The sequence below is a fragment of the Hippocampus zosterae genome, chromosome 2 (assembly GCF_025434085.1).
Source record: "Hippocampus zosterae strain Florida chromosome 2, ASM2543408v3, whole genome shotgun sequence".
Lineage (NCBI taxonomy): Eukaryota > Metazoa > Chordata > Actinopteri > Syngnathiformes > Syngnathidae > Hippocampus > Hippocampus zosterae.
This window is the reverse complement of record NC_067452.1, coordinates 31,135,176-31,147,052: the sequence shown is the minus strand read 5'-3', so window position 1 is coordinate 31,147,052 and position 11,877 is coordinate 31,135,176. Positions and strand designations below refer to the sequence as shown.

General features: G+C 43.4%; 1 long non-coding RNA gene across 1 annotated transcript; it reads left to right on the top strand.

Moving 5' to 3' along the window:
* The first annotated feature begins 7,640 nt into the window (after positions 1-7,640).
* On the top strand, positions 7,641-10,699 carry LOC127596886 (uncharacterized). Its single transcript, XR_007961584.1, has 3 exons — positions 7,641-8,610; positions 8,764-8,828; positions 9,785-10,699. It is a non-coding gene; the product is annotated as an uncharacterized LOC127596886 (long non-coding RNA).
* Positions 10,700-11,877: the final 1,178 nt, after the last annotated feature.

The following is an 11,877-nucleotide window of genomic DNA, read 5'->3' as shown; positions in this document are numbered from 1 at the left end:
TGATTACCTTTTTGAGGACATCATCTACCGACCTCCATCCCTGATTGATAACCCATAAGTGGGCCATGAGCGCTTTCAGCACTACCATCATCTCCATCTCTCTTATCGTCACATACAGTCGGTGTGTGATCTGTGCCGGATCAAACAGTGGAAGGACAGAACTGTCCCAGGGTGCAAAAAGAGCAGAGGCTGGGGAATATGTGATCCGGAAATGCTGTATTAGCCAGCGGCTCCTGGTGCAATTGAGACCAAGGGGAGTCCATCAAAGGTCCTGAGGCTCCATTCCAAAAGGCCTCATCTGTACTTCTTCAAAGGCCAGAAGCTACGTTAAATATCACACTGCTCACAGAGCTTCATCATCCGCAATCCTTGATTTTGAAAGTAATGCTCTCACTTTCATCACATTAGAACATGGAAAAAAAAGAAGGCCCGGGGGGGTGAAGGTTCTCACATGTCGATCACAGGCAAAGCCGTCTTCACGTCATGAGTTGTCTATGAAGTCCAATATGTTTTGACCAACTCTGCTTGTGTCCAAGTGCCTTTACTCAGTTAATGTCTGATGACCAAGTAAGTCATTTTAGCCTTAATAATGTGAAAGCATGCATGCCATCTCTCGCCCAAGAGTTACGGGGCTTTCTAATTAGCTTCAAGGCTTCGCGAAAAAAAAAGAGGAACGAGAGACTGAGAGTGATCTGGTTTTTCCCGTGCTTCTCCATCATCAATAGCTTTTTGCAGAGGCTTGGCTCACATCCTGCGTAGTGCACAGTCATACGTTGATGGGGGAGAAAGGGAGAGGAGCAGCATGGGAGAGGCATTGATTAGCGGAGTGAGAGAAGGAGGAAAGATGGATAGAGAAAGCGGTCGCAACAAGGGAAGGACAAAGTTTTCCCGTCAGGTCATCATTGCATGTTGTGTAAGTGCACAAATGCCCTCCCGTCCAAGGTCTTGTGTGGGCTGACTGCACTTAATGATGCCCCTGCAGGCGTAACATGTCTTCATTTTCATCTTTCTCCTGACTCAAACAACTGCTCTGCACTTTGTTCCACTTTAGTTGATGCGTATTTGCAATAATGTAGACATTCAAGCCTCTTAACCTACAATGGGCAGTCAAAGCAAACCATTGACATGCTCACATTGTACACACAGACTGAGTGCCATGACGTTCCACTTAAATCCCAGTGATCATTCAAATGGTGTGTCAAATGAATCACAAAGATGTTTCTGCTCTCTGTGGACTCGGAATGCAAATTTTAAAAACGGTCGTAACAACAAAACAATCTGCTTCTCATATTTATGGCACAGTCTATTTTGAAATTGAATATAAAGAGCCGCTAGCACTAAATGAACAGGGCTTCACAAACTTTTTGCATTCAGCGACCCCTTAAACATACATTAGATGCCAATGGGTCATGATGGATGTCCAACTGGATGTCAGTATGTTTTGTCTATGCCGTTGATGCCACTTCTGCTTTGGGAATAAATCAAGTCATAGTTTTACAGACAAACTCTTCAGGAAAACATAAAACTGCTTGACTACAAATTAAAAAATGGGTAGTTTGTCCGGCGCCATTTACAAGAAATTACTAGTAATTTTTATTCATAACTAGGAGTGTGCATCACTCAGCACATTCTAAAACCATACCTAAAATGGCACTTTTTGTTGAAAAATTGTAAAATCTGAAAGTAGCCCGAGATGTCTTTTTCTTCCTTTTATACTCACATAAATGATACTATCTTGAAGAAACACTATAATTTAGGGTTCAGCGATGAATCAATCTCAATATGTATCGCAATAGACACATGATAAATATCTATCGAAAATACATAGGGTTCTATATTAAGAGTCACCCGTGGCCACTGCATGACTGTGTTGGGGCATCTGACATTTCCTGAGGCTAGCCCAGCCGGGTCAGTACTAATTTCATATTTAATATGACACATTTTTGCATTTTATCCACTTAAATTGAACGATGATCATTGATATTTTTACCACACCGAGCACATATTTTGGTGTATCAGGTTAAATCCTACCATAAGGAATGAAGTGAAGTAATAAAGCCCAGAAAATTTAAAATGTTTATTTATACAGATGTAGGTATAGCTACGGGCCCCACGGGTGGATGAGATCTGCCTAAATTTCCTAAGGTTTCTAGATGTCATGGGGCTGTCCATGTTGACACGCCTCTGCAACATCGCAGCGATATCAGGGGCAGTGCCTCTGGATTGGCACCAGGGTGGTCGTCACCCTTTTTATGAAGTGTGTTCCAACTACAGGGGGAATCACACACCTCAGCCTCCCCTGGCAATGTCTATTTGGGCCTCCTGGAGACAGGGGTCCATCTGGAAGTTGAATCTGGTTTTTGCTGCTCCTCTGCATTGGTAGCTCATGCATCTGATTAGGAAACCTCATGGTGAGGTTTTTCCGGGCACGTCCAACTCGGAGGAGGCTACGTTGTCGATCCGGGAAAACCCTGGAGAGACTTTGTCTCCCGGCTGGCCCAGAAATGCCTTGGGATTACCTGAGAAGAGTTGGAAGAAGTGGCAGGGACGAAAGAAAGTTTGGGCTTCACTATTTTTGCAGGATATACTATATATATACACTGTATTGCAATTGGCTGGCAAACAGTTCAGAGCGTAGCCCACCTATTGCCCAAAGACAGCTGGGATAGGCTCCAGCACACCTTGTGACCCTCATGGGGATAAGCAGATCAGAAAATGTTTGGATGGATGGATATGTATAAACTTGCTGGTCCCTCTCTCTGGAATGACCTCCCACTGAACATTCGGCAAGCCTCCTCGCTGCCCATCTTCAAAGCCCTCCTCAAAACTCACTTGTATTCTTTGGCGTTCGACTCAGCATGACTTAGATTTGTTCTTGGTTTTACTGTTTGGTGCTTTGTACCGCCTTTATTACCGATTTGTCTTACTGTTTATTCATTCATTCATCTTCCTAACCGCTTGATCCTCACTAGGGTCGCCGGGGGTGCTGGAGCCTATCCCAGCTGTCTCCGGGCAGTAGGCGGTGGACGCCCCGAATCGGTTGCCAACCAATCGCAGGGCACACAGACGAACAACCATCCACGCTCACACTCGACACCGAGGGACAATTTAGAGTGTTCAATCAGCCTGCCATGCATATTTTTGGAATGTGGGAGGAAACCGGAGTACCCGGAGAAAACCCACGCAGGCCCGAGGAGAACATGCAAACTCCAAACAGGGAGGCCGGAGCTGGAATCGAACCCAGTACCTCTGCACTGTGAAGCCGACGTGCTAACCACTGGACTACCGGGCCTTACTGTTTATTGTGCATGTTAAATTGCTTCATGTACAGCACTTTGTATGCAGCGATGGCTGTTTGTAAGTGCTCTATAAATACTGTTGACTTGACTTGACTTGACTTGAAACTGTACATTGCCCCAAATGAAAACAGAAACACTTTTACCCACTGAATCGGAACCCCAAAATACGTGTGTGTTTATTTATTTTTGTACCAGTTTGAATGCATTACGTTTTTCAAAAATTCCACAGCTTTTGTGAATACAGATTCAAAGGTAAATTTGCGATTGTGTGATTCAGTGGCATTTGACTTTAAAGGTTCCACTGAAAATAAAAGCGTATAAGCTTGTACTATCGTATAACTGCCCCACCTTCGGTTTAAATTTGTCCCCCTGATTGTCAGGCATGGTAGGCTCGCATCCGTCAAGACCTCACCGCAACGATGTACTATGCATGCCAAGCGGCCAGTCCCTCGATTGCCTCACATGATTTTGTAGGAAACAGCTTAGCCTGAATACAGTTATTTTTCCTCTGCCTTTTCCTTTTCTCTTTTTTTTCTTCTTCTTTCTGATATTGTCAAAGTGCCAAATGTTTATGCCAGAGATAATCCAGATTCCCCTTGCCCCTTCTCATACTCACCCCTCAAACACGTCTGTCTTACAAGATGTAAGAGAAGGGGGAGCTCCTGCAAAATAGCGATGAAACCAAATGGAGACTGGTAGAGGGAGAGAAGTGGAGGAACAAGGAGAGCGAAAGGAGGAAAGGGAGGTTGCAAATGACTTCTTAGCGGAGCAGCGAGATGTGAAGGACAGGCTGGCGTGAGACAGTGTGGCGAGCAAACTAATGAGCAACACAGCTCCTGACGAGAAAGAAGGCAAGGAAGGGGGGGGGGGGGGTAGTGAGGGAGGGTTGCTGGAGCTGTCAGGATGAGATCATGACAGAGATAGAGTAGAGAGCAGGGAAGGAGGAGGTGAAATGATGGAGGGAAAACAACATTGAAAAGATGAAGTGAGAAGTCCCACTCTGGCAAAGTGAAAGAAAAGAAGATGGGAGGCGAAAGAGTGAGATGAAAAATGACCTTTCACAGCAAGATTTTCTCATTTAGCCTTTCCGTGACAATGAACAATAAAATTAGCTGGGATGAGATATTGGAATGGGCACATATTCTCACAGGCGGCTCATATACCTTTCATCATTGTTACAGTAGGACTTTCAAAGATTTCTATTCGTTTGAGTAAAAAAAAAAAAGGAAGGAAGGAAGGAATGGGTATTTGATGGGAAAAAAATGTCAAAAGGATGTTATAATAATAATAATAATAATGCATTTTATTTAAAAGTGCCTTTCATGCCACCCAAGGACACTGTACAGACAATAAGAAAATACAATGTAAAAATTAGTAAACGAAATATTATATAAAAACAGGACATAAAATGATAAAAACAAATGGAAGAGCTATGTGTTGTAGGCAACCCTGAACAGGTTTTTTTTTTAGACGGGACTTGAAAGGCCTTTCTTGTAATGCTGATTGGAGCTGTTGTCCTTCCTGAGCATGGTGGAGTATTTAGTTATTTGGGGGCCCAAAGCAAACTCATTTATGGGGTCCAGATTCTGAATATTAACGTTCATCATCAATTAAAAATTTTGAATTTGAGAAAATTCCTGCAATAAAGTCCTTAAAATGATATAATTATGAAATCATGATCAAACAAGTAAAGCATCTCAACGCATTTATTGTAATTGATGAGAACATGAATCAATATTTAATATAGTTTACCAATGCAACCACTTTAACATCCACATCTTGTTAATGAGAAACACTCGCGTCAGTGTCACTTTCCACTTCATCTCTACTGCCTCCTCCTCAGCTGCCACTGACAGCCGGCTCTTATTATAGAAACCTTTGGTCGATTTTGATTAAAAAATAATTATTAAGACTTAATTCAACAGGTTTTAGGATCTATTTATGTGGCGGTGATGGGGAGGGGGGTTGTCTGACGATCTTCGACCACAGACGATTGCCTGTCTTTGCTTCATGACAACTGCGCCCATGCCTGGCAACAATCAAAGCTCAGGCAGTCAGCTTTATTAAATTAATGCTGGACTGAATAAAATATGATAGAAATCAAGTACAGTCTCAGCATATTACAACATGTTCCAGTTGTGTCATCGCCACTGGCACAACCACGTGTGTTTGGGCTGCTTCGATTACAGCAGTCCTCATCCTCCGCCTTTCAGCCACCACATTTATGTCCAACCTCTAATGCCGCGAACCGGCGCTTTAGATGGAAAGAAGCCCCATGTGGCCGTCCGTCTTCAGCTTGGACAAATCAAACCCAATCAATTTCTGTCACCTGGTGGAGACACACAAGAACAGGATTTCTTTGCGTCTCCACCAGGTGGCAGATGAGAGCCTTCCCTCCAGTGTGCACACCTCCTGCCAATTTTCGTTAGCCATGTATTTAAGGACTGGTAAGCTGCTTGCTGCTTGTCGGATTATTGACCTTGTTGCTGCTCTTGCTCAAGTGTTTGTTTTCTAGAACTCTCGCTCCGGTCGTAGTCGTTTTTGTTCCCTTAGTTCCATGTTTTTCTAAGTATAGTCTGTTTTGTCATTTGATCTTGCTTTTGTTTTGTCATGTGAATTGGACTTTGGTCATTTCATTTGGTATTCTCAGTTTTACTCTTTCCTTGCCCTTTGCAAGCACTTTTTGTTCATGTATTGTTTTTCCCGGTCCTTGTTTACCAGAGATTTCTGTTTATATGTTGTCACTGCATGTTATTCTTGTAAATCAGTGTCTACGTTCGTGGGATCCGATCGCTATTCATTCGTTCCCGAACTGTGACAATTTCATGTGCAAGCGAAGGCTCGCCCAGGCCATGACATGGTTGGAGTCGTACTCACTGCCAATGTCAGCGCCCTGGAAGGCATGACAATCCAGGACTGAACTAGCCAACCTCAGGCAGATCTAGTGTCTCGTGTGCCCAACATTGGATGACCACGTGACCAGACAGCGACGTGCGTGTTGGAATTGTGTGTTTGAGATTACATGTCAGTTGTCTTATGCCCACTTTAACCAGACTGTCCCCACTGGCTCATCTCTCACTGAGGCAGAATTTTCCCAGGATGTGGAGAATCACGTCATCGCGCCTACCTGTTTGCACATTCCACTCACCAGCAACAAAGAGTATTTTGTGGACTGGACTCAACTCCTCTGTTTTTCATAGATGTTGCCCTTGACTTGTTCATCCGCATTCAAGGTACAGGTAGGTGCATATGCCACAATCATAGACATTTTACACTCGGATAGCAGCTAATAAAATTAAAAAGAGCGATACCTCCAACCACCCTCCCTGAATTGCACTTCCTAAACCGCTACACATTCATCATGTGCCAAAGGGTGAGTGCACAATGGAGTTATTGTTTCGTCATTGTATTGTTAAACTATTAACATTTTTTTACACTCATGCATGACCATTAAGAACATTCTCTGTGGCTGTTTATCTTCACTCGGCTCACAGATATGCTGGAGCCTACGCTAGTGGACTTTGGGCGAGTAGTAAACTTGTCGCTAACCAGTCGCAGGGCACATATAAAAAAACAGCGACTCACACTCACTCACATTCACACAGGCAATTTAAAGTCTTCAATTCACCTACCGTTTATGTTTTTGGAATTTAGGAGAAAACCGGAGTACCTGGAGTAAACCCACGCAGGCACGGGGATACTATGCAAATTCCACACAAGGAAAGCCCGAATTTAAACCCACGACCTCTGAACTATCGGGGAGATATGCTAAACTGTTGTCCGCAGTGCCGCATCATTAAGAATGCAGTGCATGCTCACTGTTAATTGAAACCTAAAAGTGAACCTCTCAACAGCATTCAGGTTTCGGACTTATTTGTTTATGTGAGCTTCACTGTATGGAAGAGGCTGTTCCACCAAATGCTTGGAGACACTCAGGATAGTGCAAAATGTCAAGGGCAGAGCTCGCAGTGTGAAATAGGACGAGCTGAGCTGTGGGCTCACACGCACACAAAGAAGCTGACATTTTGCATGCCTTTACCACAGCCTGGACACAAGTCTGCGTGTGATTAGTCTTATTTCTTTCCTAATCACATTTCCAGATCATATTAAATCCATTAACATTCATTCATTCATTCATTCATTCATTCATTCATTCATTCATTCATTCATTCATTCATTCATTCATTCATCTTCCGAGCCGCTTGATTCGCACTAGGGTTGCGGGGGGTGCTGGAGCCTATCCCAGCTGTCTTCGGGCAGTAGGCGGGGGACACCCTGAATCGGTTGCCAGCCAATCGCAGGGCACACAGAAACGAACAACCATTCGCACTCACACTCACACCTAGGGATCCATTAACATTACCAAAACAAATGAATGGACTCTGCCAGCGTTGTTTCGCAACCTTGACTTAACCAAGCACAACAAAAATGTCTCAGTAGGCACTTGGAGAATACCGACTTGACGATCTCATCTCAGTTTACTCTTCCAGTGGAAGACCATTGTTGTCGTTGTTCTGCCTGTCGCAGACGGCACTGACATAGATCGCTGAACAAAAATACATTATTCATTGTAGATGAATAATTTTTGGATGAACTGAATTCTGATCATTTCTTGACTAATGCGCCGCAGCACAACGGTTTCGAAACAGTGCTACAAATGCATTCTAGTTGTCAGTGATGCTCACTTTTGTCTCTCAAACAGTAATCTGTAGATTTGTGACAATGCTCGGTCCTTGGCAACACAATGATGCATTATGGCGCATACAGTGCAGCATACAGCATAAGGCAGGACAACATACGTTAGCTTGACAATGACAAATGACTCTGTTGTTTAAATGCTCAACAAATGCATGTTTCTCTCTTTCTGAGTGTATGGAGTGAGACAATCTGTGTGCCAATCATGAATGGTAATTCCAAATACTAGATGGAGAGAAAGGGGAAAAAACAGCCAGCAGTTCAATGATGTGTGTGGACACAGATTGCCGTATGGAAATTTTAACCTTTCTGCCAGTGCTGGCTATCAGGCTTGTAGACAGAAAGGTCCTCCTGTTGATGTGATGAGCGGGGAAGACACAAGCTGTCACCACTGCTGACTAATTACACTGCAAGCAAACAGTTGAGTGCTCTGTTTACATTTGGACGGCCTCGGGAGACTGAGATGAGCGTCATGAATCAGATTGTCTTTTGCATGCGAGTCTCACATGCATTTGTGAGATTGCAGAAAGCCATCAGTCATGTTTTAGACGCGAAGGACAGTCCTTAAAACGACCAAAGTATTGACGCGGTGACGGATGTCGACGGTAGGCCTGTGGTAAGTCAAACCCCTTTTCCTTTGGAAGATGTGGTCGACTCTGATCACGATATTAAAAAATGCTAACAACTGCGGAACAGCACTCAATATTGCCATTGTCTTAATAGCGTATAGTCTTAACAATTCGCGAGTGAGCTGCGGTCTGTATTTCAGGCCACCCCAGTCCGTCCGAGTCTTCTGCCACAGCCAAACTGCGTTGGGAACAGACTTACTGACTGGTATGACGTCACGCGCAGGTGCCGCACACCTGACACGCAGCCAAATACAGAAAAAATAAGAAATCAAACAATGTTGTTCTATCCTACAGACCTTAATGGCGTATCCCAGATAGTTTTTATTTCACCAATCACCAGGCTGTGTTATTTTTAAATATATAGATATCTATCTCTCTATATATATGTACGCACATACATACATACATACATACATACATACATACATACATACATACATACATACATACATACATACTGGTGAGTGCATCGGCCCCACAGTGCAGGGTTCGATTCTGACCTTCCTCCATGGGTTTTCTGCGGGTACTGCGGTTTTCTCCCATATTCAAAAACATGCATGGCAGGTTCATTGAACACTCTAAATTGTCCCCAGGTGTGAGAGAGGGCGTGCATGGTTGTTCGTCTCTGTGTGCCCTGCGATTGGCTGGCAACCGGTTCAGGGTGTCCCCCGCCGACTGCCCGAAGACGGCTGGGATAGGCTCCAGCACCCCCCGCAACCTTTGTGAGGATAAAGCGGATCGGAAAATGGATGGATGGATGAAGTTTTGTCCATTTATCAGTAGAAAAGTAAAGGTTACCAACAGAAGTTGTGTGGCGAGTAAAGGAGTCTCCATTCTTAACATTTTAGCTTTGGACCACTTGTCATGTGTGGCTTAAGGTCATGTGGCACTAACACACTGGGACAGTCTCCACTATGAGTGTATTCACAGGGCAGAAGGAGGTTTTGCTGTGCTGCAAGCTTGAGATCAGTGACACTTTGGAGAATGCCGAACGGGAAGTTAAAAGGTTACATTTCCATATGACCATGTACAGCAGTGGAGCCGTGTTGTCATGTGGTGTAATGGATAAAATTGTATGGACTGTAACTATAGCTCCTTACATATTAGCCATCTAAGCCATCTTTTTTACTGCCATTGTACCGTCTTGCCATCTCTCTACAGGGCACACTGGGAAGTTGAAGTCAACATGAGAATGTGGCGGCTTCTGAGGTAGTATCAGAGTTGACCACCAGCCAGGACCGTGAAGTTTAACACCTGAAACTTACTGCCACTGCCCCCTTTGTGTTAAATGCACATTGCGATTGCACATTTTGGACGTTGGAGTTCTATCTGAAAGGGACAGATTGAATAGAGTACATCTTATTACTCCTGTTCCACCGGAATCGCACCTCTGATATAATCAATGGAGTGCGAAAGCTGCTCATAACTGGCATCTCGCCCTAGCCTCAATTTTGTTGAACATTTGTGGACTTTTGCTTTAAAAACTGTGTGCATGCCAGGAAAGAAATCAATTTTGAAGAGCAGTGGTCAATAATCACCATGAACTATACCAGAAGCTTGGATGAGCTGAAACAATATTCATGTTGAAAATGTTGAAATGTTGTCAGCTGACTGACACTGAAGTATGTTTTCTGACAGGTGGCCTTATAAATTTGTTAGGCGCTGTACCATACAGTACATTACATTCAAATGCATCCCTGGTAGGCTTCGTGCATGGGTCTATGAATTGACAGGTGACAGATCTTCTGGGCCACCGAGCCGGACAGGCAAGGCGCATTACTGTCCCCTCACGGCCGGCCTGACATACAGCCAGACCTACCATGACAGGCGTAAGTAACGCGTTTTGGCCTGAACGTTAACAACTTTCGACACATCAACAGCACAAAAGCTGCCCATCCAGCGTGTATATTTTCCATACTAATTAAAGGCACTGCGTCATGTTGTCAGTGGAGGTCGTGGTGTTTTTTTTTTTTTTTTGCAAACACTCACAATGGACATAATGTGTTGCTAAAATGATAATTTTGGTACTCAACTTTGAATGTTGTTGCATTAGCAAAGTCCTAAAGGCCAACAATATACCGTAATTTGGATCGTTATAAAATTGAACACATTAACTCAGGGGTGTCAAAATGGTTTTCGTCACAAGCAGTTACGGTATCCCTTGGAGGGCTTATTATGAATTTTGGGAAACCATATAAATGTTAATCCCCTCCACATATTACATACACAGCGTGCAACAATTTGATGAATAGCTAGTTTTAAAATCAGAAGTCAAGAATAATGACTGTTATTGTGGATTACATATGACAATTTGAAAATTTGGTTCAGATTTTGGCAAGCATCATGGAACTTGACGTGCTTGATTTGCTTTCGTGGGCCACATAAGATGGTGTGGCGGGCCAGATCTGGCCCCGGAGCCTTAACTTTGATACCATAACTGATACCCGACTCTTAAAATACACGTGAAATTTGTCATTCAGATGAATATATTAATTCCTTATAAATGAAGGAAAATGGTCAGCATGTCAACAAAATTAAACGAATAACATTCATTGGGTTATGCAAAAACATACGTGTCGAGCAACCTTCTTGGTTGAAGTACAGAAAAAGACATCCACCAATAAACTGTAATTTTGTGAGATACTCCACACACAATTACTGTATATTTGTCTTGTTAAAATGTAATAAATATTTAATCAAGCTTGTGAGTAGTGTGAGCTGGTGTTGGAAAATCAACATAAAGCAGCATGCACGGACATACGTTAACCAAGGGCATAATGAGAGGATTTCGCCAGTATATTACAGCCAATGGTGACCCAGGGTAGAATCGGTCCCCTGCAACCGCTTGCTGATTGTAAGAGGTGACATTCGGGGTGACTTGTCATCCTTGAGTTGCAACCTGTTTTGCTGGAGGAAACAATCTGGTCCTTGAGGGAAGTATCAGACTGCAGGTCGTGCTCACAAACTTGCCGCAATATATTTGGCTGTATACCTGCCTGGCTAACAAAAGGTAAACCAGATCTGATTAATAATTAACGCAACCCCAACTGAAATGAAGACCGCAGACAATCAGACTCATAACAGCACAAAACTCACCTTGCACGGAAAGCAAAAAATAAACTTCTCACTGGACCAAAATGCCCAAATAAAAATAAAAACTCATTATAAATTTTATGGCCCACCATGCCCACCATCACCTTGTAGCCTTCACATCCTACACCGACATGATGCAAAATAACCTCAGTGCAATTGCA